General features: G+C 39.6%; 1 protein-coding gene across 2 annotated transcripts in view; it reads right to left on the minus strand.

The window, feature by feature from the left end:
* Window positions 1–27701, minus strand: part of LOC122404814 (nephrin) — a 513791-nt gene that overhangs the window by 139443 nt on the left and 346647 nt on the right. The window lies entirely within an intron of this gene.

A 27701-nucleotide genomic window follows, 5' to 3' on the forward strand; every position in this document is an offset into this window, starting at 1 on the left:
TCGCGAACGGTTACGTGGCGCATAGTTTTACATTGCCAGCAAACTTTTCCACGGGATCGAGCAAGCTTACTACAGAAAAGGAACAATTATTAATTATCTACCTGGCGATTGAACCGGTTACAAATTAAAATTTCAACTTTTCTAGCTTGTGTTTAGGAGGAGCAAACAGTGTGAAGGGAAAAATTTTAATGGGAGATTCTAGAGACCAAAATAAGACAAAAACCAAGGATACTAATTTGTTGATTGAGGCTTCGTTAAAAAATTATAGAAACATTTCCGACCACAGAGTATATTTGGGGTAAAGAATTTTTTTCTCGAAAGTACGTAGGATTTTGGGGGTTTGTGTATTCACCAAAAATGATTATGATTGACCCCCGTAACAGAAAATAATTTTTTTAGAACGATTTCAAATTTTTCAATTTCGCCGAATTTCAGGGGAATCATCATTCATGGTCAGACATTGTATTTTCGGTAAGGAATTTTTTTCTCGAAAATGCGTAGGATTTCGGGGGTCTGCCTATTCACCAAAAGTGTTTGTGATTGACCTCTGCAACCAAAAATAATTTTTCTAGAACGATTTGAAATTTTTAAATTTTGTCAAAAATATTTGTCCACTCGAATTTTTTTCTCGAAAATGCGCAGGATTTCGGGGGTGTGTCTATTCACCAAAAATGATTATAATTGACCTGTGCAGCCAAAAATAATTTTTCCAGATCGATTTGAAATTTTTAAATTTTGTCAAAAATATTTGTCCACTCGAATTTTTTTCTCGAAAATGCGCAGGATTTCGGGGGTGTGTCTATTCACGAAAAATGATTGTAATTGACCCCCGTAAGCGAAAATAATTTTTCCGTGAATGATTTGAAATTTCTCAATTTAATTTTTTAATAACTTTTTAACGAAGTCTCAACCAACAAATTGATATTCTTGATTTTCGTCTTATTTTGGCCTTTAGAATCTCTCGTTAAAGTTTTTTCCAGGGGTGGTCGAACACCCTGTACATGGACACATTACGTGCAATTTGTCGAATTTTTTAAAATCGTTTACAAGATTCATGTAACAAAAAATCAAAGTATTCGTTCGTGATGGACGAGCGAAAAATAGCTAATATAGTATACGGTCGTCAAGATCGTAAAACTATAATTTATTTTATGCTCTTGGTGATTAATGATTGTGTAGTATATAACCTGAGAATCTCTGAAGTAGAAGTACCTTGTATAGTTTGCTTGTAAAACAAACAGCATCTTCCGACGAGGTGAAATTGGTTACAAGAATTCCTTACCTGCAACAAATAGAATTAAGTATTAATATCGGGTATCATAAACAGTGTGAATGTTTTCACAAAGAATAACGAAACTTTCCGCATTTTTAACCAGTTATAATGCCTAAATTAATTATGCATTGAGTCTCCAAAGAAATACAGTAAGGAGCAAAACTGAACACACAATTGAACAAAAAATTATTTTTGATAAAATGTCGTGTTTTGCTCCTTACCGTATGTTGTATGCGGTAAACGCAGGACGAGAAAATACCCAAATGTTGATTCTGAAAATAAACGAACACACCACGTTAATAAATTTCACGAGCTACAAAATAAATACGTCTGCCAGGATTTATAAATATGAATATCAAGGTACAGGTTAATCGAACTATTTTTCTTCGCGCTCGTTGTCGTTGCGTGTTCCGAAATAATTCCGGAAAACCTCATCCCCATCGTCGTGCGAGTAAAACACAAGGGATGTAAGTAGCCCATAAAATTCCAACGTGCGCGCGTGCAACATCTTCCAATTTTCCGCGAACATCGACCTTCCTAAAACAGACCCTAATCGTCTCACGCTCCGAACAGAGAGAAACGTCCCTAAACAACCTTACGACTTCCAACGAGGAGCAGGAAACTCCGGGAACTCTTTTCTGGGGCTAATTCCAGCCGTTCCCTCTTATTGCTCGGGAACCGAGCGTTTGCAAAACATCCCCCTTTGAGGATCATCTCTACGCGGGAGTCCACGGACGAAGCTGAAACTGGAGTAGTTCAAACAATCGCTCTATCGATCGAAGGGTTTAAAGGAGGGACGATAGAAATTCTGTCGCCCGCCCCTGTCAAATAATCGTTCTATTTTGTATGTAAGAAGGAAACAAGGGCAATGGATAGGAGATACTTCGCCCTAAACAATAGAGACATCAGAGTACTCGGATACAATAAATATTTACGAAGGTCTCCCTCCGAGTATTCCAAAGGAAAATATAACCTAATTAGTGTTCCAAGAGAAAAACAATATTTTGCACAATGCATTTTAAATAAGACATAAATTGAGGTGCACTTTATGAAACCAAACAGTAGATCGAGAATATTTAAAAAATGATTTGCACAAGGTTTCGACAGTCTTTTGAAGAGTATACGGTGTTCACGAGGCATCAACGAGCGTTTGGATGTTTAGAAAACGTGAACGCAGGAGAAAGCACAAGTTTCAACGCGTAAACTTCTGCGTTTTTACGGTTGGCGTTCCCTTGGGTTTTGTATGTATATGGTAGGTCGTAGAACCCGAAGCAAGTTCAAAGTTGAAATTTATATGCACGCAGTAATCCTCCACTCTTTGATATTATGCTCCTGTAAAGTAAGTCCGTTACGTTAATATCATTCCGTAATATACAATTTACCTTTTCCACGTTCTACGGTTTAAAAATGGAATGTAAATTAGCCATCCGACCCAAATACAAGAGTTCTTGGTACACTCGTGTCATAAATTCATTCGCATTTACAGGGCTGAAGAGTTCTAAAAGAGTTTACGTGTTGGCCTAGCACTCTGTTATCCTATTTCTTAAAACGTACGGGTCCAGTGGCCCCCGAGAGAGTCGACCCTAGGATACAAGAAAATGAAGATAAAGTTACAAACACGGATAAACTTCGATCGCGTAGACAGTGTGAAAGTACGGAATTTGGATGCAGGAAGACAGTCTCCGTTAATCAAGCCTTCTTCGTCTCCAACAATCGTTCTACTATCTCTGTGTATTCTACTCAGACAATCCGTGACTACGTTTATAGACCGTTGTAAATTGTAACAAGTGACCTGGACGCGAACAAAGTTACCATTACCGTAATGCATATCTCTTTGTTAACTTGTAGCAATTGCTTGGACAGCTTTTGCAGCTTAAGTCCACGTCTACTCACAACTTGGGTAATTCCTACCTTCGTGTAAGGTTGTAAATTGTAACGAGTAATCCGAGCGTTTGCAGCGCTGCTATCGCGATAAAGCATATTTACTTAGTCGCGTGCGGCAATTTTTAAGTCGACTTCAAACAAAAGCGAAACCAGCGGCTTGGATTGGTTAGAATCAATGTTCATTTATTAAAGAAAAAATGAGTTTAATTAGAAGGGGTTTCATAGTAGTTATTTATTTTTTCTTTGCAGTTTAAAAGCCAAAATAAAGTTGAAGGCTTGCGTAACCTTGCAAATTCAATTCATTTTATTAGTAAATACAATTAGTAATTATAGTAACTATTATAGTGAGACCACATTATTAGAAACTAAGATTAACTGTGATTTTTTAAAGATTACTTATAATATTTTAGTATTATACATAAGTCTTGCACGTTCTTGAAACTTCGTTTAAATCGCGGCTACAAACACTGTTGAAAATTGCAGCGATCGACTCGGACGTCACCAGAGATGTTAGATCGTAAGAATGCACTATCCGCGTAAATAACAAAATTTACAGAAGCGGACAAAGCAATGGCCGAGCGTTCAATCGTCGAACGAGCTCAGCCCGTAACAGTGTCTAGTCTCTTGTACAATGTGGGACGCAGGAGATTGCCTATTTGCAAGTTGACAATTGCTGGCGATCTATCAGGAATGGATGTTAGCCGCTCTCGTGGGATTGTTTATAAAGGCATTGAATTAGTTTCCAACATGGCTGTACAACGTGTACCAAATCACGCGTTTGCGATCGAACGTTTCGTAAAAATCGACTCGTCGATCTACGAGACACGATAATCATGGAAATAATTAGTCGATTCAGTTCCAAACGTTCTTGACGATGGTTGAGAAGCCTGAATTTGCTCGACGATTGTTTCAAAGTACAAAAGATTTTTGTACTGATTTTTGTCCGCCTCGATGCATTGCAGGCTAAAATTTATAATGAATTTTGCGCTGTTATGGAGGATGGGAAGGTTTATGAGTTTATTTAACACAAAAGGACGATTAATCGTCCAAATAAATTATCGATGCTGCGTTCTAAACGCCACTGATAGGTTTCGATAAGTTCTATTTATACCGTGCGGAACATCAAATTCGTGCTAAATACCAGGTGGTAATTAGCCGAGGAAAAAGTAATTAAAATTATTTTGAAATCGAAATTTGAAGTTTTTACAATTTTTCGTTTCTGTTCACTGTTTTTTTAACCCTCTTTGGATTTTATAATCATTATATTAACCCTGAAGTGGACTATTGGAGCAGCTGCAGTTCTCCGCAAGTTTAAACTAATAACTATTCAATATATGTCAATGTAATAATTTGAAAATTTATGTAACCTTATATTAGTTCATTTTTTTAAACGCTTTAAAGGAAAGTCGATTTCCATTTGCCAATTTGGTAAAAACCAACATTAAGTAAAATAGTTCAGTTGAGATAGAGTCCACTTAAGGGTTAAACAGTGAATTGATTTAATTTTAATTTTCAAGCAAGCTAGACAGCATCCTCGAGGTCAGTGCCCGAATCGAAAGCTTCCAGCGTGTAAAAATAAAAGACATCCGTATGTTAAGGGGTTAATGGCGGTGGCGGAGGAACGACAGAGGCGATACGAAGAATTTCGAGGGGTGGGTGTGACCCGAAACGCGGGACGGGAGTCGGTCGATCCGATGGAAATGATAACGGGCGGAAAAGAGAGTAGACCGGGAAGCCGGAAATATTCCGGTCGGAGGGAAAAACGAGCTTGTCTGGTGGAAGGGATAATGGGAAGCGGAGAAAGGAACGGAGGACAATAAGGAGGAAACACGGAGGAAAAGATAATGCCGCAAGAGAAACAGACTCCGGGGCGGGGCGGTCGTGAAAGCAGCGGCGACGAAAAACGAAGAAGAGAGAAAAAAATCGAAGGACGAGCACGAGAAACGGGCGGGGAAAGGGGGACGAAGGAGCGAGACAGAGGCGAATCGAAGCGCGAAAAGCGCGCAAACGGCCCGCCAGAGAGGGTGAAACGCGTCCTCGCGAACTCGTGATTAACCCCCGCCGTGTTTCAATCCCTTTTGCGCAGCGAGAAACCGCGGTCGACCTCGGACTTTGAGGAACTTGCCGTTCGTTCCGTGGAACTTGCGGCGGTTTTACGCGTGGAAAAGGGAAATGAGGGTCGAGGGAGGGCGTGGAAAATAAGAAACCCCAGGGAAACAGACGGGAAGAGGGCAACGAAAGATGTATCCCGCGCAACGGAGAGTGATAACGCGCGGAATTAAAAGTTCCACCGTTCCGGGAAGCTTTCTTTCGCGGCTTCTGCTTCCCTCCCTTTCGACCCCTTTTTACAACTTTGGCGACTGTGCTTACGTGCACACGCGAAAGTTGTTTTCTTCGACTCTTGAATCTTGTAGGGAAATTGTCCCGCTAAACGGACGATTAACAAAACCTTTCAAATTCTCCACGAAAATGACACTTTGCTTTTGGACTATTGGAAATTGGCCACAATTTATCGTAGAAGTTCCCAGAAGTTCGGAATTCATTTTCGCTAACATCTGAATCTTGAGAATTAGTTTTTTTTAGCTCTTATGAGTGTCGTGGCAGTCAATGTGTTGAAGGAAAATTGTGTCCCTAAGAAAGTGAAACTATCATTTTTATCGTTGATCATACTCGTTTTTCTGCTACATCTTATTTTTAATTATAGACCTTGCACGTAACCAAGATTTTTATTTAATAGTGCTTTTATGAATAACTGTACGTATTGAATTGAGCATCAATCGATTAATTTCATCAAATAACTCGGTATGGCAGTCGGATTGATGGGATCATCAAAGTCCATAAGGTGACCGGTCCAAAAGGAAAACGGTAGCTTGGAATGTTTATTGTATTTCTTTTACAATCGCGATTCCTACCTGGGGTAACCTCGACGAGAATTTTTTTCTCGAAAATGCGTAGGATTTCAAGGATATGTCTATTACTATTTATTGGAACTTCGATTCCATCTATCTCCCTTCGGGTCTCCACTCGCAGCAACCTCCACGTGGTGAGACCTGGGTAATATTATTTAGCGTTTAATTAATAATCGTATCACTCTTAGCTGGGTAATGCAATTGTTAATTAAAAACTAAATCATATTAGCAAATTGGCTGCGATCCGCCTTGCGTAGGTCATCATAAATATAGAGCTTCTTCGCTAGGTTAGTTTTGATTCTCATTTAGTCATCAAAGATTCAAGAGCATTGTCATAGACGAGTAGATCTTTCACCCAGTGTATTTTTTCCCATTACCATTTTCGTGTTATTCGCAACGTTACCAACAGATTCAGAAATTAATTTTAATCCCTTCCATAGTCAACTCACATGTATTTACGCAAACACTACAATTGTTTGTCTATCAATACTAATTCAGTGAATAGTTTCTCAACTGACCGTCATCCATGAGAAGAAGACGGTAAAATTACCTTGGAATTTTTAGGTCGGTATAGCAATTAGATACGGCCGCGAAAGTTCATAAGGTGAAAGGTCTACTCGTATACCTCGTCTGTGCTATAACATTGAAGGCTGTCGCCATTTTCTGCGCCATATCGAAATCGTGTTTTCTGAATACTGTATTATGAAACAGAGCATTACAGGTAGAGAATAAGAAATAAATAAGATAGGGTAGCCATAAGTGTGGAATAAGTAAGAGTCAACGATGTATCCAAGAGGGAACACGAATGTGTGTGCTCTGAGAAATGAGATTAGATGTCAATATAATAGAACGCAATATCTCGGGAAGAAAGATCACTTCTGAAAGAAATTTTTATATTTTTATGTCTCTATTATCGTAACTAGTCCAGTCCACGTTACAGCAATATTATCAGACGATCGATCAGCGACACAAATAATAATTTAGTCCCTGAAGAAGGTAATCGCTTAGCCATCACCCAGAGGTAGTAAATTTGATTAACTTGTTTCCCAAGAGAAGAACATCGAGTTTATCAAAAATCGATGGGAAAATTCTCGTAAATGGTAGGAAGTGCAACCAAAAAACGAGGTTCGAATAGTTTAAAAAAATCCTGCCCGCGTCTGTGTACTCGGATTCGATAGCTCGCGAGGGATACAAGGTTCGAATCGAATTAAATGGCGATTCGGTGTGGGGTTGAACCTTCGCCGTGAATCCGGATCGATCGAGATCTTATTGAAATGCGGCGAGCGACACTGATATTCACGATGTCGCTTCCTGACGAAGTCTCGCCGCTCGTAAAATATCCCTTTTCCTGACGGTCCAGCAGTTTTCCCCGGCTTGACAGATGGGTTATTATTTGCGGAAAGTGTTATTCTGGCCCCGCGGCGTGATCCGAATATGGAACGTCAGAGCGTGTACCGTTGGACTGGCCGTGCTGGCCGAGCCATGGGCGAAACAACGAAATCGACAGGGCTCCCTTTTGCCCAGAAAAGCTTCACCGTCCCTCTCGATCGTATCCTTTTTACGTACGATGATTCACGATACTGCCATCGTTTCGTTACTGTCGCTCGACGTGCCCAAAAACTGTTACGCCCACCTTTTGGTGCCGTAAAAAAATTCTTTTTTATAGGGTCCGGGAATATAACTTCGAGGAAAACTGTCGCGCGAAGCACGGTGTTTCTGATTTTATTCGCGATCTTTCGGTTTACGGACGAGACATCTTCATATTTACCTGTTTCTTATAGACTCGCTGATGTTGGGTGTCGTTTGTAAAATTAATACATATTTTAAAGGATTGAAAATAAAAGAACAAGAAAATATAAATTAAGTATATTTTTCGCTACCGTCCAGCACGATTCAATTTTTGCGTCGAAATAGAAATCGCTGGAGTGGAATATAACGCGCGGATACGGATCGCAGGAACGTATAAATTTTGTAATTCAAAACGACGCCATGCATGTTCAATGATTTTCCTATTTTTCCGCGTCGATACGGTATCCGCGATTCGACGCGATGCGGATTCTCAAATTAGTTGTTTTTTTCTCCCCCTCCCCGTTGACGTTGGACAACCGATGTCACCGTTGAAACCACGATTATCCGAAGGACCGCGGTATACGCGATAAAATACGTTATTTACGCGTAGGATTCATAGCGCAGGGTTTTGCCGTTGTTGTCGGGTCGCGAAATTGGCGCCGTGGAAAATATTCATACTCTCACTTTGTAGTCACTTGACAAGGAAATAATGTCCGCGGTAAATTCCAACGTCGCGCCGTAATGCATTTGGCTACGCTTCTCCGCCCCCTTTGCGCGAATTTATTCATTTTTCTCTTTCGTATATTTTTCTATCGAAGCGACGACGTCGTCGTCGTGCCGTTTGTTTTTCGTTTGCTTAAGATAAAAACGCGAAAGGCGCAGTTAATTGCTGCTTATAAATCCTATAAAATAGCGTCGAGAACATGGGAGACCTAGAAAATCTGGTTTGAGAGCCTGGAAAATCTGGGACGCCTAGAAAACCTGCTCGAACGCTTTTGTTGGGAACATCGAACAAAAACTTGGAAATAGACGACTCGGAGGGGACGAAATTTTGATTCGAGCTCGATCGTCTTGGCGTTTCGAATCAACGAGATCTCAATTTTTTAGAGGCAGAAATTCTCTAATATTTTTAACGTCAAATCAGTCACTGTATTTTGTGAATTTATTCTGCTCTGAAATACTCAATATACTTTATAGAGCAATTCAACGATAATGGACAGGGAAACTGACACTGTTAATATTACTTTCCTTTCTAGAGGAATTTCTTCCCAGAAGAGAAATATATCTACGAAGTAGCAATAATTGTAGTATAAACAGTAGAGGAATTTTAAAAATCGTTCAATGAAGATCGAAGAGAATTCATTTTTATATACTCCGAGAAGTGTTTACCTAAATTTTTATCGAATCGTTACGGGCAGAAAGGCATTAATTAACGATTTTCGCAAAAAGCTTGGAAAAAGCGGTGAATGAGTTTAAACGCTCTGCAACAGCTTTTCAAATATTTAAAATGTCCTTGGTCCGCGATGTGTTAATTCAAAGCATTAATTAAAAGTTGATGGTCGAGTTTGAACGCTTGCTAAAAGCAACCAGTTCCGGGGAGCTTTTAGAAAATGTTATTGTTTATGGGGATTTTGGGGGGCTTAACGTTATTCAATTTGGTTGTGCACGGTGGTTCGCCGAGCGTTAATCGAACTCAAAAATTACAACGTGTGTCAATTCGTGGGCAGAAATATGAATAGAAGGTGAAATTTCAGCGGGAAAGTAGAACGAATTTTAACAAGAAAGCACTTCGATAGTGAATGTACTTACAAAAACATCATTTGCATAATGGAAAATGTATACACTTTGATCTTTATTAATAACTGTGTTTACGAGAAGCTAAATTTAAATATTACATTTAATTCAAATGACGGATAATTTAAAAAATTCATTACACAGTTTAGGATTAATAATTAAGATATACCATTTAGCGTTTTGATTTCTGAATTATTATAAAATACGTTTGACGATCTCCTTCTACGAAGAAACATTATTGGATGCAAACCAATATTTATTCAGGCGCACAAACCAAATTGTTTGACAACAAATAATCGTATTCGATATTTTTTCCTCGATTGTCGTTAGAATTCGTGGAACTGGTTCAGCAATTTTTCGTAATCATCGATATACATGTAGCGACGAGAGATTTCTCACCACTCCGTTTCACGGTGCTTCAACCTTTCCATTCATAAAGACCAATTACCCGTCAAAAATGCATAATGCATCAGAATTCGCGAAAATTTCCAGACCCGATGGAATAAAAGATTTATTGTGATTTATCAGCATGGAAACAATTTACGTGGATTAATTGATTGCGTGAGTGAACGCCCGTACCGAAAAATGTTTTAAATTAATGTGAAATACAGTCGAAGTTGATATTATTCGATTGGTGTAGTCGTGGAAATCTGAAATCGAATATTACTTTCGCGTGTCATTGTATTCGTACGATTCTCTCGCGCATTGTACTACCGAAATGTAAAAGTATTCGTTAATTCTGCATTATGATACAATTTCCTTGCAGCTCGGTATAATGAGCTGTAATCAAATACTAAAAACAAATTACGCATTATATTTAATGATTCCATCTCCATCAATGTATGTCAATTTACTTTCGTCTCTTTCAGCCGTTGAATAATGTTCGGTAACACGATATACGTCTAATAAAAATATTAATTACGAATAATCAAAGAACGCGTCGAACCGAAATAACATCGTGAAAAATTTCGATATTATAATATTAAAAATATATAACTGGATATTATTAATAATCGAGCGAAGTAATTAATTTCTTAATAAAGTCGACTGTTGAGAGCACGAAGGTTTCTTTGCATCGATATTCACAGACGCGTTTAAATAATAAACGAGGGCGTTGCCCGGCTGTAATACAAACCGCACGATTTTTGAATCATTGATAAAACAAAAAAAGTCGTTTCGTATCGGGCCAGAGCGGATACGTAAGTGTATACGTTCTTTGAACATAAATCGCGGGGCTGTTTCGCGAACCATATTTTTCAAATATTAAACGCAAATGTCCCCTCGTATCAGCGGTACACGTAAAATTCATTTCTCATTTGCAACGCCGCGAAAAAATAGAGAAGAATAAAATTCGAAGCGAATAATGCATGTCCGCGTGAGCGTGAAGCGCTGATAAAAAATATTTTATGCGACGGCGTGCACAAATAGATTGTATCTTACCATTCTTGTTTTTTTTTTTTTCTCTCCAACTACGGAATATTCTTCAAATATTTTTGCCTTTGTTTCGCCGACACGCAACATTAACCAGATTGCAAAAACCTTTCGCACCCTTCAGCGAGCAGATTTGCGGGAATAATAGAAATATTTTTACTAGAAACGAGTAGCAGTTACAATTTCGTTTACGTAACTCCGTAATAATAATCAACGGTTATGTATACGTTGCAACGGTTTTCAGTATAGTTAATTAATTACGCAAAGGTACACGATTTTTTATCCGCAACGGTGTAATCTTTTATACATGAGGACGAAAAGAGGCGCGAATTACAAGTCGAAAATTAATATTCTGTTGATTAATAGCATCGATTCAATGTTAACGAAGGAAGGTGGAAGCCATTGTTACCGTAATTAAGTAAGAACAAACAATTAAAACGAGTCAATTTACTAATTACTTTCCGGAAGGAAGCGTACCACGAATCGACTGCAATATTTACGATTCCATAAAAATACAGTAAAATTCAAATTATCCGCCATAATCGGGACTGGGGTAATGCTGGAAAATCAAATATGCCGGATAATTGGACTATATCTACATTTGAAGTGATAAAAACGTGGAATATAATCACAGATCTCTGGCCACACGTTACATTTCCGGTAATGAATTTTTTTCTCGAATGTACGTAGGATTTCGTGGGTACGTCTATTCACCAAAATTGATTGTAACTGACCCCCACAGCCAAAAATAATTTTTTCAGAACGATTTGAAGCTTTTTAATTTCGTCGAAAAATTTCTGCTTTTGTTATTCGAACATTCCGCATAATCGTATGCCAAATAATCGAAACAAATTGGTTCATGTAACTGATCTTAAATAACTCTTTAACTATTTGTTTTACTACATAACTAGCTATTATCCACAGCTTTGCTCACATTGTTTGATTTTTTTCCCCCCAGTGGTGACTCTGAATAAATAATTCTCACGCAATAACGTTCAAAAATCGGCTAGAGAATTTAATATGAAAGAGTCCATTGTCTTTTGTTGAAAGTATAATGGAGGAACGTCTACGTTGGGCTGGCCGTTGAAAAATTTGAAACGATTCGCGTACCAGAAACCAAACTTTTATTCGAGGGAACGAGGAGTCATGAACGAAAGGGGTAAAATCCACCCCCCGGTTATCCGTGCCCGGGGCTCGCAGGTGGTCGTCCATTCATCGAAGAAACGAGCCACGTTCGTCCCGGGACCAGATGGGTGACCCTGGGCTGACCCCGAGCGACGACCGCGCGAAGAAGATCAAAAGTCTAGACCGGCCCCAGAGGCGAACTTAAAAAGAGTGAAGAAGAGCATCACGGGGTAAGACACGGGCCAGAGCGTCGGGGTGAGTCCTGAGGGGACAGTACCTTACGTGGATCCACTCGAAACCGAGGGAGCAGCCTAACCGCGGGACTCGTCGAGAACCTGTGTATGGAGATGGAGAAACAAGAAAAAACCGTTCACGGGCGATGAAGCGGAAGATGAAGATGGCTGATTGTGGCTGTTCGCGCGGGAAAAGAAGAGAAACGGACACCTCGCGCGGTAAGTTCTCGAATCATACTATTCAGATCGTTATTATCGAAATAATTTTCAATTATATTATGGAAGAGATGAAATGGTAAAATGAAATCGGAGGTTTGCAGAGGGTTGTCTCAACCCCTAAACATAGTAATTCGTATCTAGTTTTAAGTATCCCTTATATTTTTGTCGAGGCAAGTTATCTTGAGAAACATAGTTTGAGTGTTTCAAAGTTTGCGTTTTTTTATTCATACAGTGTTCTATTCGAGAGGCTGTAACTTTAATAAATGTTCGAATATCGTAAACTATATCTTCATGGTATTCTCTTCTTATAGGGTTGTAACTTTTTTAAATCCTCGAATATCGCCGTAAAAACTTTAAAGGCACGATTTTAAGATCTCAAGCCCGCGGAACGCGAAAAATAGATGAATAAAATATTTTTCGATTACGTTACAGGACAAAGAAGGGGAGGTTTTATGGGGGAAAAGTGGAAATGAATGCGATCTTGTGGGAGTATAAAGTAATTATTGATGTTTCGATGTTATGGAACGTTCCGTTATATTTCGAATACTTCTCTTAAAATGTTTTCGTACTCTCGGCGATTTTTCCAACCTAACCATAATTTCGGATCATGTTTAACCAAAATTTACAAAGCCAGAGCGTATTTCTACATAAAACAAATATTCTGACGTTGCAATGGCCGGGAGTCATACGTACACCACTTTTAATTAATATTCGCAAAAACGTTGCTTTATTTTTAATGCTTTTATTAAAATAAAATAGCCCGTAGAATTTTTCCAGATTGAAAAAAATGAGCGCGTATAAAATTAATTTTTATAGGTACTGTTCTCTTCAGAAAGCTCTAATGTTTAAAAAACTTCGAAAGATTTGTCAATAGTACAATTAATATTGCAGTTATATCAACACTAATATTTCTAATTACATAAATGGAAAAATTATTTTGTCTGGATGTCAAACTTGTATATTTGTTTATTATTATCAATCTAGCAAGAAACAGTTGATGATCAGTTCATTGATCTCCACTAGCACATCTGAATTGAGACGCTCGATGATCAGGTTGTTGATCTCCATTAGGAGACTTAGGACAGAATGTTGCATGATCATTATATTGATAAGTCCATTAACAGATCTAGGTCTGAACACCAGATTATTAATTTGCTTGATGATTTCCACCAGCAAATCAAGGATTGCATCCCCATCGATCGGTTTATCGATCTTCAGTAGGGAATTTTGGATGAAACGCCAGACGATCAGTTTATAGTTCAGTGTAATACCAAATCTACGCCTTTCTTATAATTAGTCTACTGACGAGTTCACTAGGAGATCTACAACAAATCTTCTGACTATCTTAGTTCAATTTAATAGCAGATCTAGGTTTAACATTCCTAATAATTACTTCACTGGTGAATTCACCAGGTGGTTTACAACAAAATGATCAATGATCAGTTTACTAACGAGTCCTCTAACAATTTTAGGACGAAATGCTCGATGATCTCTACTAGGAGACCCCAGGATGAAACTTCTGATGATCAGTTTATAGTTTAGTCTAATAGCAGATCTACGTCTAACATTCCTAATAATTACTTCACTGATGAATTCACCAGGTGGTTTAGAACGAAATGATCAATGATCAGTTTACTAACGAGTCCTCTAGCAATCCTAGAATGAAATGATCGATGATCTCTACTAGGAGACCCCAGGATGAAACTCTTGGTGATCAGTTTATAGTTCAGTCTAATAGCAGATCTACGTCTAATATTCCTAATAATTACTTCACTGATGCAACGAAATGACCGATGATCAGTTTACTAACGAGTCCTCTAGCAATCCTAGGACGAAATGCTCGATAATCTCTACTAGGAGACCCCAGGATGAAACTCTTCATAATCAGTTCATAATTCAGTCTAACATCAAATCTGCGTCTAACATTCATAATAATCAGTCTACCTACGAGTTCACCAGGTTCACAACGAAATGATCGATTCCCAAACGAGTCCTCCAGTACGAAATACAGATTCATTCACTCCCAATGACCAGTTTACTCCGCCAAAAGGTCCAAGAAAAAGATCACCTAACCGAGCAAGACTCGAGCAGTCGATATCTTAGTACGTAGACGCAGCGAGGAAAGGAAAAAAGAACGGGGGGGCCAGACGATGAAACGAAAGATATAAAGATACTCAGGTAGACGTAGGGGTCTCTAACGCACGGGGGAGGGAGAGAGAAACGGACGCCTCACACGCGAACACAAGAAACGTGCACGCGTACCAGCCTCGAAAGGCGGGGCAACATTTCACGGAGGTTCCCCGGAAATTCTCCCAGCGAAGCTGTAAATATTTATACCGTCGGAGCGTGAGAAAATTCTGAAGTGCGCGTCGAGCGGGTACCGTGTAAGTGCGCCCCGAGATATCCCTCCTCTCGTGCAACCCCGTCCGAGGAACGAAAGAAACGACCAGAAAAAGACATTCGCCAGGATGAAGATATATCGTCCCGCGGAAGTTTCAAACTCCCGTACCTCCACCACTCCCCTCTCCGCCCACCCCACCCTTCTCGTGGCGCGTCAGCCGAGCGGAACGAGCCCCTTACCGAGGTGAACCTTGGCCTCTGACACCGGCCCCCCGACACCGATGAATGAAACCCGTCGGGAGCATTTCGACGGTTTATCGCGCGATCGTTTTGCCAGCCCCCCTCCCCCTTCTTCCACGTTTCCCTACCCCTTCTCTGGCGGTGTCGTGCGACCGGAATTCATTAATCTGCTTTTTTCCTCTGTCCCGCTCGCTCGGTTCGTGTGCCACGAACGGTCGGTCGTTGCAACCCGGGGTTTTGTACCCTGGTCTCGAAACGACTGTCCGGCTGCGGTTTCGCAGGATTGTTCGGGCCACGAAACGGCGCATCCATTATCGTCGTTGTTGTTGAAGGAAGAATCGCCCAGGGGTTACACGGGTTCCGTCGTGGACGTTGATGGTACACGAAGGCTCCACCGAGAGGGGGGGAAGAAAAAAAGGAAACGCCAATTTTAACGAATTTTCTGACCCGAACCTTTACTTTTTATTCCTTCTGCGGTCTGTGGAAAATATACTAGGTCGAGGCTTTCGGGGTGAAATTAATTCTTCGGTTAACCGTTCGTCGATGAGAAATATTCTCGATTACGGAACGAGGAATTTTTTAGTTCGGTGGTGATTGTTTGAGATGTATATTGAGAACCCAAGGCTACGATATTCAGAGTTTATTTCGCTAAGTATATAGGATCAGGTATTGTTTGATATATGAAGTATATGTAAGAGACACGTTTACGCGTATAGATATTTTTTAACGTGTTCATTGTATGGTACTGGTTGTCATAGATATGAAGTGAGTGATATTTTGTATGAGAGATGAATGTGACACGAGTGAATTGTTATTGTATCGATTTCTTGTAAAATCGTTTTTACCAACGTTATACAATTATAATAAATACGTTCTAAACATCCACCCACATATTGTCACGGTGATCACCGGTGACCGAGACTTGTAAATAACGCTACTTTAATTTCAAATATTGTAAAATAACAAATGTACCATTAAATTATCGAACATTTCTATGTTTCACGCTATAATTTCAACAAATGTTGAGAACAATTTTGGATTTGTAGAAAACTGATTCGAACAAAATTAAAATTTGACCAAAAGGGTCGATTGTGCAGTAAGTGGCGAACGAATCGTCAGAATTTTCGCGCGTTACAGTTCCAGAACGATTAACATTAACATTTTGGAAGACCTTGTTCGTTAAATTTGTAAAATGTAGCGCCGCGTCGAAAGCCTCCCGAGAAACGAACTTATAATTAGGAAAATTAAGAACAGCATAACCCGCAACGCGAACGTAATTAACTCGAACCCAAGAGATGAAAAATATGCTGCGCTACCATTTACACGGAACGATTAAAAACATTCCCAGCTATCCGGCCACATATTCGCGTTTCCATTTTCAACGTTATAACATTAAAGAACTTTCCTCGCGGCGCTATTTATTGTCTTCGCCGTTATCGTTCCCCGTGACCATTACGGATATTACCTACTCACTTATTATCCGCGTTATATAATTAGCGAAATGCACAGGCAACGTCAAACTCCTTCTGCTTTTAAAGAACCGTTCTCCTCGCGAAGCGTCTCTCGTTCCCGGAAACGAAAAACACGTTCTTGCACGAACAAAAACCTAGTTAGCTACTTACTGAAATTACGAGGCCGGATGGGGCTCGACATGGAAACGCAACGCTCAACAAATTTATTTATTTATACTCGAAACGTAGAAATGCTCTGCTTTAGATCGCGTTGCTCGTGAAACCAATGCAAAAGGTAGAAACTTTTAGCAGAATATCGGTAACATGCTGACGAGGCTTGCGTCGAATTACGATTCCTATTTGCAACGCATCGAGACGGAAAAGAGGGTTAAAAAATCGTTTTTCAAGGTTCGATTGTTCGAAACGAGCAAAGTGGGCCAGATTTCGTCCACCTGTCCCGAGGGGAACCCTCCGCGACGCGGCACTTCCGGCTACGAATCTACTTAAACTTCCAAGGGCTCGGTGAAGGCGCGGACGAGGAAGCCAGAGAAGAGGGAGGGAAGACACCGAAAGATGGTTCCGGTGCGTGACCCGTGTGGGACTCTCCCACGGCGCGGATCCTCACCTTTCTTCAACGCGATTGCCTTTATCGGGCCGCGAAAATCTAGCCTAGCTATCGACGTCATCCAACAGCGATAATTAGTAAGCCGGGGCAGACGTTGCTCCGTGGCGAAAGGAAGTGCAACTAGCGCCCCCGGGGCGCCCGAGCAACAAAAACGTAACGTTGATTGCTACGAAACGAAAACACTCGGCCGCCACGATGTTTTCGGCGAGTTCGTAAAAAAATTGAACTGTCAACGAAATAATAACTCTATTCCTTTGTGCGGGTCTCGTTCTTTGTTTACGAATCTGCGGAACGAGCACACAGCTTCCCGGTTCCCCGGCTGGAAATTCATTTTCGGAGCGCCGTAACCGGCTACATTGTTACCGGATTTTTCCAACGGGTTCGAAATGATTTTGCGAAGCAGAAAATATTCTCCAAATATAATATCGGGGCTTAACCACTCGTCTCGAGTTTTTCACTCTGAAATTAACACCGAGCATTTCCTTTCGGCAGCTTCTATTATTTTCTCGAATTGGAACGTGGTATCCTTGTACTTTATTCGTTTTGCAAATATTTTTATTTTGATTAGAACGTAGTTTAAAGAGATGCTTTGTTAAGAAGGTTGTGTAACTATCACAAAATTTTGAACCTGCAATGGAATTGGAACGTGGTAACAATTTTTAGATGTTTCGCGAAACGAATATGGTTCTATATACATATAACACATGTATTAATTATGAAATGAATTATCGCAATTTTATTACGCGCTAAAGAACAGTAATATAATCGCCAATGAGCATTTTCCCTTTACGAAATACAGTGTACCAATCTATCGGTCGATCCTGTTTATAAATATATATCATCGACGTTAATGATATTCATGATTCTGGAAAAATAATTATCTCGACGAAGTTAAGCACTTGCACGCTTCATCCATATTTAAGCCTTCGTATTCGTTCTTCGAGAATGTAAAATAGAAATATTTTTTTTCCCCCATCGCGTTGACACGTGAAACAGGTTCTGAAAACATGCGCTCCATATTAATAAGCCTCGCTGCAATCTTAATTATTCCTGCAGTGGTTAAACTCGCGATCCACGAAAACAATTATCTCGATAACGACGCGCGCTTCAATGTAAAGCGGTATTTTAATTTTTCGAAGCGTAGGAATTGCTCTTTAAAATATATACTCTGTGCTCGCGGACGTCGATTTTGTTCCCAGTAAATGCGAGCCGACGTTAGTTGCGCTCTTCGATGTTATATTATCCGGAGAAGCGATCAGGATGAATCCTAATTAATACGACCCTACTTCAACACGTGATCCTTCAAAACAATTATCTCGATCGAAACGAGCACTTGCTTTATTATATTGGAAGTCACAAAATAAATATCGGGGGGCCATTTTCTTGACTAAGTGCTTATAAAACACAGTAACAATAATAGACACAGATTAAATTACAAATTCGTTAATGTACCTAAAATAAAGGATTATTTAGAACTTGGCAAAGAATGTAAATATTTAGACCTTCAAATAATAATTTGAAAAACACAAACACACAAAACAAGGCCAGCAAACAGTGTCACAGTTGGTATATGTTCGTTGGCTATAAAAATGTCGAGTGTTTCGATTTGTATAAAAAAAAATGCAGGATGAAAGTATTCCGTTTATTGTTACGACGCTTCTAATTGCTGCTGGAAACGCCGTACCCAATATTTATCGATTAGGTTTCCCCTGTATTTGCAACGAGTGCAAACCAACGTTTGTTATACTCTCCAGTATCGTACGATACAGGCACCTGACTCGGTGGAACACAGACGTTTATGAGTCATAGTGTGCACCGGGGTACCCCTATCGTGAGTACTTCAAGTTCCATTCAATGTTACCTAACTATGTTTGCTTAACCCCTTGGAATACAAACACTCGTTACACTTAAGCGACACATGGCAGGGAGGGGGTGGGACGTTTCTGCACGGAACACGTGTCCCTTCGTCGTACGTATATCTCTGTTACGATACAATATTTCGCCGATTTTATCAATTTAATTTGATTCCAGCCCCTCCGTAACGCGGGCTCGACATTATCTAAACGCTCTCATCGTCTTCTACGATCTCTCCCTGTTCCCACAATACCCTTTGCCCTTATTTCTTTAATCCGAGGCTACGCGAGCTGCTTCCAATTAGCTGTAATCTACCTTTATTCACACAACGCGAACCAACATTGCGGATATATTTGAGTAGCCATTCTCGATGCGGTTTCACGGAAGCTCTCCCTCCTCGTTAGCGCTTCGTGGTTTTCGAATTCCGATATTTCGAGCGTTAAGAGCTTGAAAACTCTTAGAATTTAATTCGCTGCTTTTCCGCCGACGACCATAAAAAATACTGCACCGTAAATTAAAAAACAAACGATTCAACGGCTTAAGCATGGGTTTTCGATTGTTTCGAGTCTGAAATGTCTTGAAAGTCAAGGAGAATTTTTGAATAAAATGTAACTGCAAGTGCAAAGTAGATCGTCTTAATTAAGAAACGTTCGAAGTGCAAATAGAGCATATTTCGAAAGTTTCCATTTCCCATGTTAGGCGAGCTAGGCTAATTAACAGTGGATTGTAACTTCCTATCCGTAAAACAAATATCACGTGATTATTTTTATGGACTACGTGCATACAAATGTATGATAAAAAATTTAAACGTTTTAACCCTAATCGTACGAAGAATCGTACGTAGTTGAGATTATTTTATAGAACAATCGGGTATTAATTTACGGAACGATAATAGTACACCTTTGTTCACGCGTTCAACGGAATGCATCATTATAATACAGGTTTATGATCAATCACGTATTGATTGAGGTAAAACGTGTAGTTGTTATGTCCATGAATCTGCGTCAATAATTTCCGCGTTTCGGTCGAGTGATTTGCATATTATAGCAATTAAGATACGTTGTTTCGTTAATTCTTACAATGTTTTCCAACGGAGGTTTTTCTATACGCTCGTTCAAACACAACGATCGATAAACGGTACATTCGACCAATAGGAAGCGGTATTTCACGCCAAACACGAGTACCCTTTTTAAATCCCGAGAAGGGACCCTTAATCCAAATTGCCTATTTCCAATTAACTCGATTAATCGACACCCAGCGCAAGAGCCACTCGAGCTGCTGGGCTCCTTATCCTTTCTGAGTCGACCAAACGAAAGGATTCGAGTTTCAAATTTAGGGGAGCCTCGTAAGGAACGAATCAAATGTAAATGAAACCTACCATCGGGAAAGTGGGTCCTTTTTATCGAATCCTCGAGTCGAGTAAACAAACTGCGATCCGAACGAACGAGACAAGGTAAAACTTGGTTCGTGGTGCGTTCGAAAACCAGAGGATTATTCGCGAAAGAAATAAATTCAAATTGTACATTCCTAAAAATTCTAAACTCTAAATATACGGGTATATTCGTCGATTGTGATTTGGATATAATTTAAATTATTTTTGGACGAAATAATTGAAACCACGCATGATATTATTAATTCAATTCCTTCTTTAGGTATTTTAGGTTAGATTTGATTAGATTTCATACCGAATGCACGTTATTATTGTTATCGGTAATAAGAACAATCGTCTAGAGAGAGTTACGATTTGAAATCTGTTATTTATACGTTTACACGAACGATATTCGAAACATTAACTAACATTATGGCTTGTCACTATGAACACCAACTATAGCGCGGGCAGAATGTAATTGGGGTCGAACATTGACAAAAACGAGAAATCACGTATATAAATTAAAATATAATTGAATAATTTAAACTCCGTTTCTAAAAATGTCGCGTAAAAATTGTTTGTGAAAAAGAAAAAGAATATATGTATACAGGAAGAGTCACTCAACTCTTTCGCCTTAATTTTTCTTGTAAACTACATGTTGTATAAAAAAATGTTTAAACAATTAATTTTTTGCTGCTAAGGAATATCCTAAGTTTGACATCCAATCGAAACATTTTGCAGAAATTTGCAGATTTAGAAGATATTTATACTTAAAGTAACAATTAGTACGAATAGACGAATGATGTTGAAGTTTGTCATCGGTATATAAACTATATTAATTCATGGACCCTCTGTGGCAAAAAAATACTATTATACCCGTAGGATGTTTCACAGAAGAGTTATCAGAATCATATCATAGGATATATAAATTATTTAGAAGGTTGTAGCCAAAAGATTTCCAGGAAGAAAACCAATCAAGACATTTTTAATAGATTATTGCTACATTCAGATCCAAAGAAAAAATAAAGAAACAGATTCGAAAATATCGATTTTCGTTTCAAAGCCTAGTCATTATTTTCAATTTCAATTACAGTATTACCATTTTCGTCAAGATATTCGAACGTCTTGATCTTGTTTCTTAAAATTTTGCTTTTAGATTCGTAATCAACGATACCGAAAAATTTAAAACACCAATCTTCGTACAAAGACGCCTTCGTATTTTGGCAAGTTTTTCGGCAAAATGGGTTCACCGTTCTCGTCCCGTAAGTTCGATTTAATTTTTCTCCCGCGAGAAACCGCCTCCAATTCGGTAGCGGCCCCGGCATAAATATCCCGTGGTCGGCGCAGACAGACAGGAAGAGTCGAACACGAAGGAATAATTCACCAGCACCTGTACGCCGCGTGCACCGCGGTGTTTGCCCATTATTTATTCGGGGAATTCAACGTTGGAACTGGGCGACGTTGAACCGGGACTCCGGGCACGATGACTCACGTAAGAACAGGATGAAAAACGAGTGGCCCCGGGGTCTACGGCGGAAGTGACGTGGCTTCTCCCGTGTCGTCTAAACTGTTTCTCCTGTTGTCTCTGTCCCTTCGACCATCTCCGTTCGCTTTGTCTCCTCGCGTCCTTTCCATCGGGCGTTCCTATTCAAGTATCCCTGGCGCACGCGACGTCCCTCGAAAACAGACGACAAAGGCGACCGAACAGCCGTGACCTCTGACCGGGGCCCGCGTTTCTTCGTCGTCCACGTTTAATTTCCAGTCGTTTATCTTTGTTCCCTCGCGTGGCCGTCGTTTCTGGAAAAGCTACGTTTCTTTCTTCCCCCCTCCTGGCCCCCCCGTTCCGTGATATAAGAAGACAATGACAGGGTGGGTTCTTCTTCTCCCCCCTCGTGAGTTTCCCCGGTCGCGTAATGAGTCCAGGAATGAATGGTGCGTGAAGTCTCGAAGCGTCTCGCGTATGACAGCTACAAATAGGCGTCTCGAAACATTGGGGGGGAGAAAAATGTTCCCTCGTGTATGTACGAGTCGGGGAAATTTCATTGGCGAACAACGACGATCACGATGAATAATAAATATGAACGTTTCTAACATAAACTTAAGCAAATAGAGATGTAATTGTTGTTCAGCTCTTTGGGTACCAGAAGAAGTTTCGTTACGCTGAACGATAAGAAATGTTCCAAATATCGACGTCAGAACGATGAAGTAAGCGTCTACTGCGAGTGTGGAGAGACTCGAAGTTTCAAGGGAACGAGCTCGGAATTTTTTAGAAGTTTCAGTTTTATGAAGAAGCGAATGGGTTTTCGATATGGGATATCTGGGGCACGCGTAATTCGTGATGTTCTTATCAGAACCGTCTTATTCTTGGGGGCAAATATTAACCCTTCATAGAAGACGTTATTTCGTTAATAACTTGTTAATTGAATAGATACAGTATAGCGATCCCCTTCTGAGAAATAATAGAGAAATCGTAAAATTAATATACGAATTTTATATTGTATAATTGGTTTCAAAATTTTTTAAGAAACCAAAACATCGACGATTAAGTCAACTGATATACAAAGTACATAACATTAGAAAACTTACTAAACTCCAATGGCAAATAAAGAAACCCGTTACTCGTAAAAAATGATAACCAAAAATGAGACTAATTGTTTATAAGTTCCAGTTAAATCCAGTTTTAATGGAATTAATTGTCAACTTGTAATGTTCAAAATAACTCACGCTGTTTTGACCGATCATAGCAATTAGCTATCTGAAATTTACATATCACATTTACATATTATACGTTCTTAAAATTTGATTGACATAATAATAACGAAGTTTAATTTATCTTTCATCGAGATTCAAACGTTGATTTTACAATTTCAAAGCCAACTAATCACAAACTTTAGTAGAGTCATATATTTCTATATAGTTGCATAAAGTGCACCATTTTTTTTCTGGGTCTATAATATGATTTAAGGAAGGCGTACCTCACTCAGTTGCTACACAAACCTATCGAATATAGAGTTTCTTTGAAATCACTATTTTTAATTACGTCGGAAGAGTCTTGTTTATTTCAGACAATGCGCACAATGAAGTTCTCAACCACGTTCCTTCTTAAGTGGAAGTTGAATTATAGGAATTTACCCTACTTAGGAGATTAGGATGTTTCCTGGCCAGACAGAACGGAGGATGGAGGAGCGAGATTAACTATACGAAATACGAGGAACCATGCGAAATATAATGCTTAACATAATTGGGTAGCCGCTGGTTTCTTGATTATTATCAAATATCAGGCTATCCTTTTCTGGATATTCCTTTGCGTGAAAATGTTAACGAGAAACTACTAAGAATGCATGTTTGGAGAATGGACATTTCCAGTAAACGGTCTTAAATATGTAAGAACGACGCGGGAGTATAATAATCCTTTATTTTTGGAACGAACGCGAGACTTCCGCGAACGATACTCCGGAATAGTGTCGGCTTAGAACTCATAAAACGAAGCGAAGCGTGATAGAGGGGAGGAAAGAAAGTGACTTAGCAACAAATTGAAAGTGGCATTTGAGAGGAAGCGTCAAATGTAGTGCAAAGAGCGATATTGTGCTCGATGGTAAGGCAAAAATAGAAAAGTACAATATTCCGAAACGACACTGGATGGATATTCCTTGTTTCTTATCTATAATATATGATTTTCTTCCTTCGGAAATGTGTGGCTGCGCGCGGCAGCGCGAAAATAAAAAGTTCTCTCGGAAAATGGAAACAAAATTACTGGGAGAAATGTTAAAATATAATTTTGCATTAAAGAGGATATATTTATTGAATATTATAATTTTAGACTACGTTCGTTTCAAATTATTCTTCACACGAGAAAGTGAAATAACAACTCTTCTCTCCTTCATAATCCAGAAAAATATAATGCAAATGTTAAACGTAAAAAGTATACTACAATCATTAGGCGAAATCAGCGTAATTTTACCTTTTTCTAGTGGATACAATTTATCCTTCTTCGACAAAGTATCGTTTCTTAACGCAATTTCAAATATGCTCCACTCCGCTTTTCATTATTTCAACAGCAGCATATAAAAATTGCAAATTTTAAAATCGTATCATAGTTACAACGAGCAATGTATAACGAACGGGTTAACGAACGTACTACTTCAAATTACACTATCGACCAAAGACAAAAGTGAACGTCGAAAACAAATACAAGAGATGCGTGTACCTACGAGAGATCAGCTATCCAATTATTTTGCAACGAGCAACCTCGTCTCGAGTTAATTAAATTCCAACATACTTTGGGAACATCGACTTCCTCGAAGACTCTACCCCTCGGTCCGCCCCGTCTGCGCTCTACCTGCACTCGAAATTTTTTCGCTCGCCCAACCCCCCCTCGAGGAAGGGTCGCGTCCGCGTATCGGGGAACCGAGGCACGCAAACGTACACACGGCGGTTGCGTGGTTCGAGGAGACGAGGGATCAACAACAGCAACAACCGAAACGGTTCGAGTGGGCGGTAGTAATGGCGCCTCAAACAACGTGCTTCTGCCTGATGAATAGGGCAAGGGGGATGCCCGCGGGGATAGGGGTGGCGATGGTTCGTAAGCGGATCCTTGTGTTCGAGCGGTGTACCGGCGCATTTACCAACGCGCCGCGTCACGGGCTCTGTTTTCTCAGAAACCGAAATTCCCCCGGGGGTGAAACGGGTACGTAGCAGGGGCGCGATGCATCGGTAGGGCGTGGAAGACCCCGAGCCGCCCGACGAAAACACGAGAAGGCTAATTAACGCCATTGCTATCTGCGGTCCCGGTGAACGGGGATTATGTCCGCAATAGGTATCGCTGGCGATAATGTTGCAACGCTCGGTTCTTACCTAGCGAAATCGGCCGTTCATAACCGTTACCAGGTTTAACGAACTTCCCCGTGGATGTTTCATCGGCGCATCGTTGGTTTCCGATGCGTTTCCATCCCCCTCTCGCGCGCCACGGTTATACCGTGTTTAATTGAAGAGGCTTGTTAACCGGACTGTTTGCTTTTGGCGTCATCGAATCGTTACAGCCGCGGATGGTATGGTCGAAGATGATCCGTCGCGGTCTGGTGTTTTTGAAACGTCACCGGTATCGGTAGCAACATGATTGGTTTCGTCGTTAGTAGAGAAATTGTGGTATTGCGATCTGCGAAGGTAATTAGCGGCGACGATTCGATGGTATGGGGGGACGTTATTGAGACGCACGGAACAAAGTGGCGTCGAGATTTTAATGGTTCATTAGTCGATCGACGGGACGGCCAGACAATGATCAGCTCTATTAGGGATGGCTGGAAAAATTTATCGATCAACCGTGTTTTTCCTGGTACGATAGTTGCGTCTGCATCAAGAGTTCTTTACTTTGTGCGTGAAACGTATGATTGGTTAACTTGTTAACAGACTGCGGATGTTTATGCAAATACATATCTCTCTAGGAAATAGAAGTTTGTTTCATCGCTAGAGGTCCTTAAAAATATATTTTTTATTTTGCATATTTCTCATAAAAACATATGTAAAACGTATGATTGGTCAACTTGTTAATAGACTGCGGATGTTTATGCAAATACATATGTCTCTAGGAAATAGAAGTTTGTTTCATCGCTAGAGGTCCTTAAAAATACATTTATTTTACATATTTTTCATAAAAACATGTGTTGAAATATACTGCATGTGTCATACATATTTGTTGCATTTCTTTTGATAAAATTAATGTTCATACGGGTCTACTGATTCAACGTTTGTATACGATAGTCATGGGCATTTATCATGGGTACATCTCGTGTTTACCTATAGTAAATCATTAATAGTAACAGTTCATAGATCACACGAGTAGTAGTAATCAATCATTCTTAAGTATTCTTGGCGGATTGGTTCCATGGAAACGAATTTTATGAGGCCAGATTGTTAAAGAACCTAAAACAATTAAAACATGCAACTTTAGCATGTTTATATGCCCCAATTATATTTTGCAACATTGAGCGTTAGTTCTCAGTCTGTAAATTGACTTTAAGCGATAAACATCATCAACTCTTGACAGTATTGAATAAATACTCGCAATACAATTATTTGAACACATTTTGAATATATTTTGCATATTCCTGTATATTCTGGCGTATTATTGATACTTATTTGACACGTGACACTTACATATTTTGACATATTTTATTGACATAAACATCCGCAGTATATTTATTATGGTTCAAGTATTACGTTACATGCTATTATGGTATCTCTATTCTTACAATTCATCAATCTTCGAAATTGAGAGATCTAACATTTTTTTGGCCTGCAGTTAGGTTCAGACTAAAATAAAATTGTGATTTTTTATTCGAATTATAGACTTAAAATGCAGTACCTTGAAATTCATGGAAACTAAAGAAGTAAAATAAAAATTGATGCAAGGGGGAGTTAATCGAAGAGGCTCGTTACCCGGACGGTTTGCTTTGGTTTCGTCGAATCGTTGCAGCTGGGTATAGCGTGGTCGAAGATGATTCGTCGCGGTCTAGAGTTTCTGAATGTCATAGTATCGGAAGTACCATGATTGGTTTCACCGGTAGCAGTGAAGCTGTGGTATTACGATCTGTGAAGGTAATTAGTGGGACGATTCGATGGCATGGGAGACGCTATCCAGGTTCATGGAACAAAGTGGTATCGAGATTTCGATGGTTGAATAGCAAATTGGCGGAATGGATGATATTTTATTAAAAACGAGCGAGATAAAAATAGTGTTGCAATCGTAACGGTAAAAAAAATTCACTATAAAGTGAAATACGATATGTATTTACTTGAACAAAGATGGTATTGAATTCTTAAAATTGGAACGGTCGATGTGTACGATATAAGTACTTATTATGTATCTTGGAGTCAAGAAGGTGCCATTTAAGTATTGAGTAATTCTGGATCTAAACCCCTTACAATTAGTGGTGAAGCTATAGCAACGCATAATGCCTTCGTAAAAAAAAATAAAACAACGTAATATCGAACGTTGTAGCAAGAGTTGATCAGTGATACGTGTTGTTGGCTCAGGAGATATTATTCATAACCGTTCCCAAGTGTAACAAACCCTGATTTCCGACGCGTTTCATCGGTAACAGAGAGATCGCAATAATGCAATGCGCGCAGTTAATCGAAACAGTATTCTGGTTTGAAATGCACCACACATGGTTTATAAAAAGTTACTTTCGTGTACTCGCCTCGAATTATATCACTGTTACTGTTAGCGTTGTACCATATACTATTTTTAAATCGCGAACAAGTGCACGGTGGAAGAAACAAACTGATTTTTTTATAAATATGAAGTTACCACGATTAATATCGTCGATAGAGGTTCCTCGTTCCTATAACAATAAATCTGATTGGAATATGAACGAAACAGAAAA

This window comes from Colletes gigas, unplaced genomic scaffold (assembly GCF_013123115.1).
Source record: "Colletes gigas isolate AHSC1104 unplaced genomic scaffold, ASM1312311v1 Colletes_gigas_Sc00003, whole genome shotgun sequence".
NCBI classification, from domain to species: domain Eukaryota; kingdom Metazoa; phylum Arthropoda; class Insecta; order Hymenoptera; family Colletidae; genus Colletes; species Colletes gigas.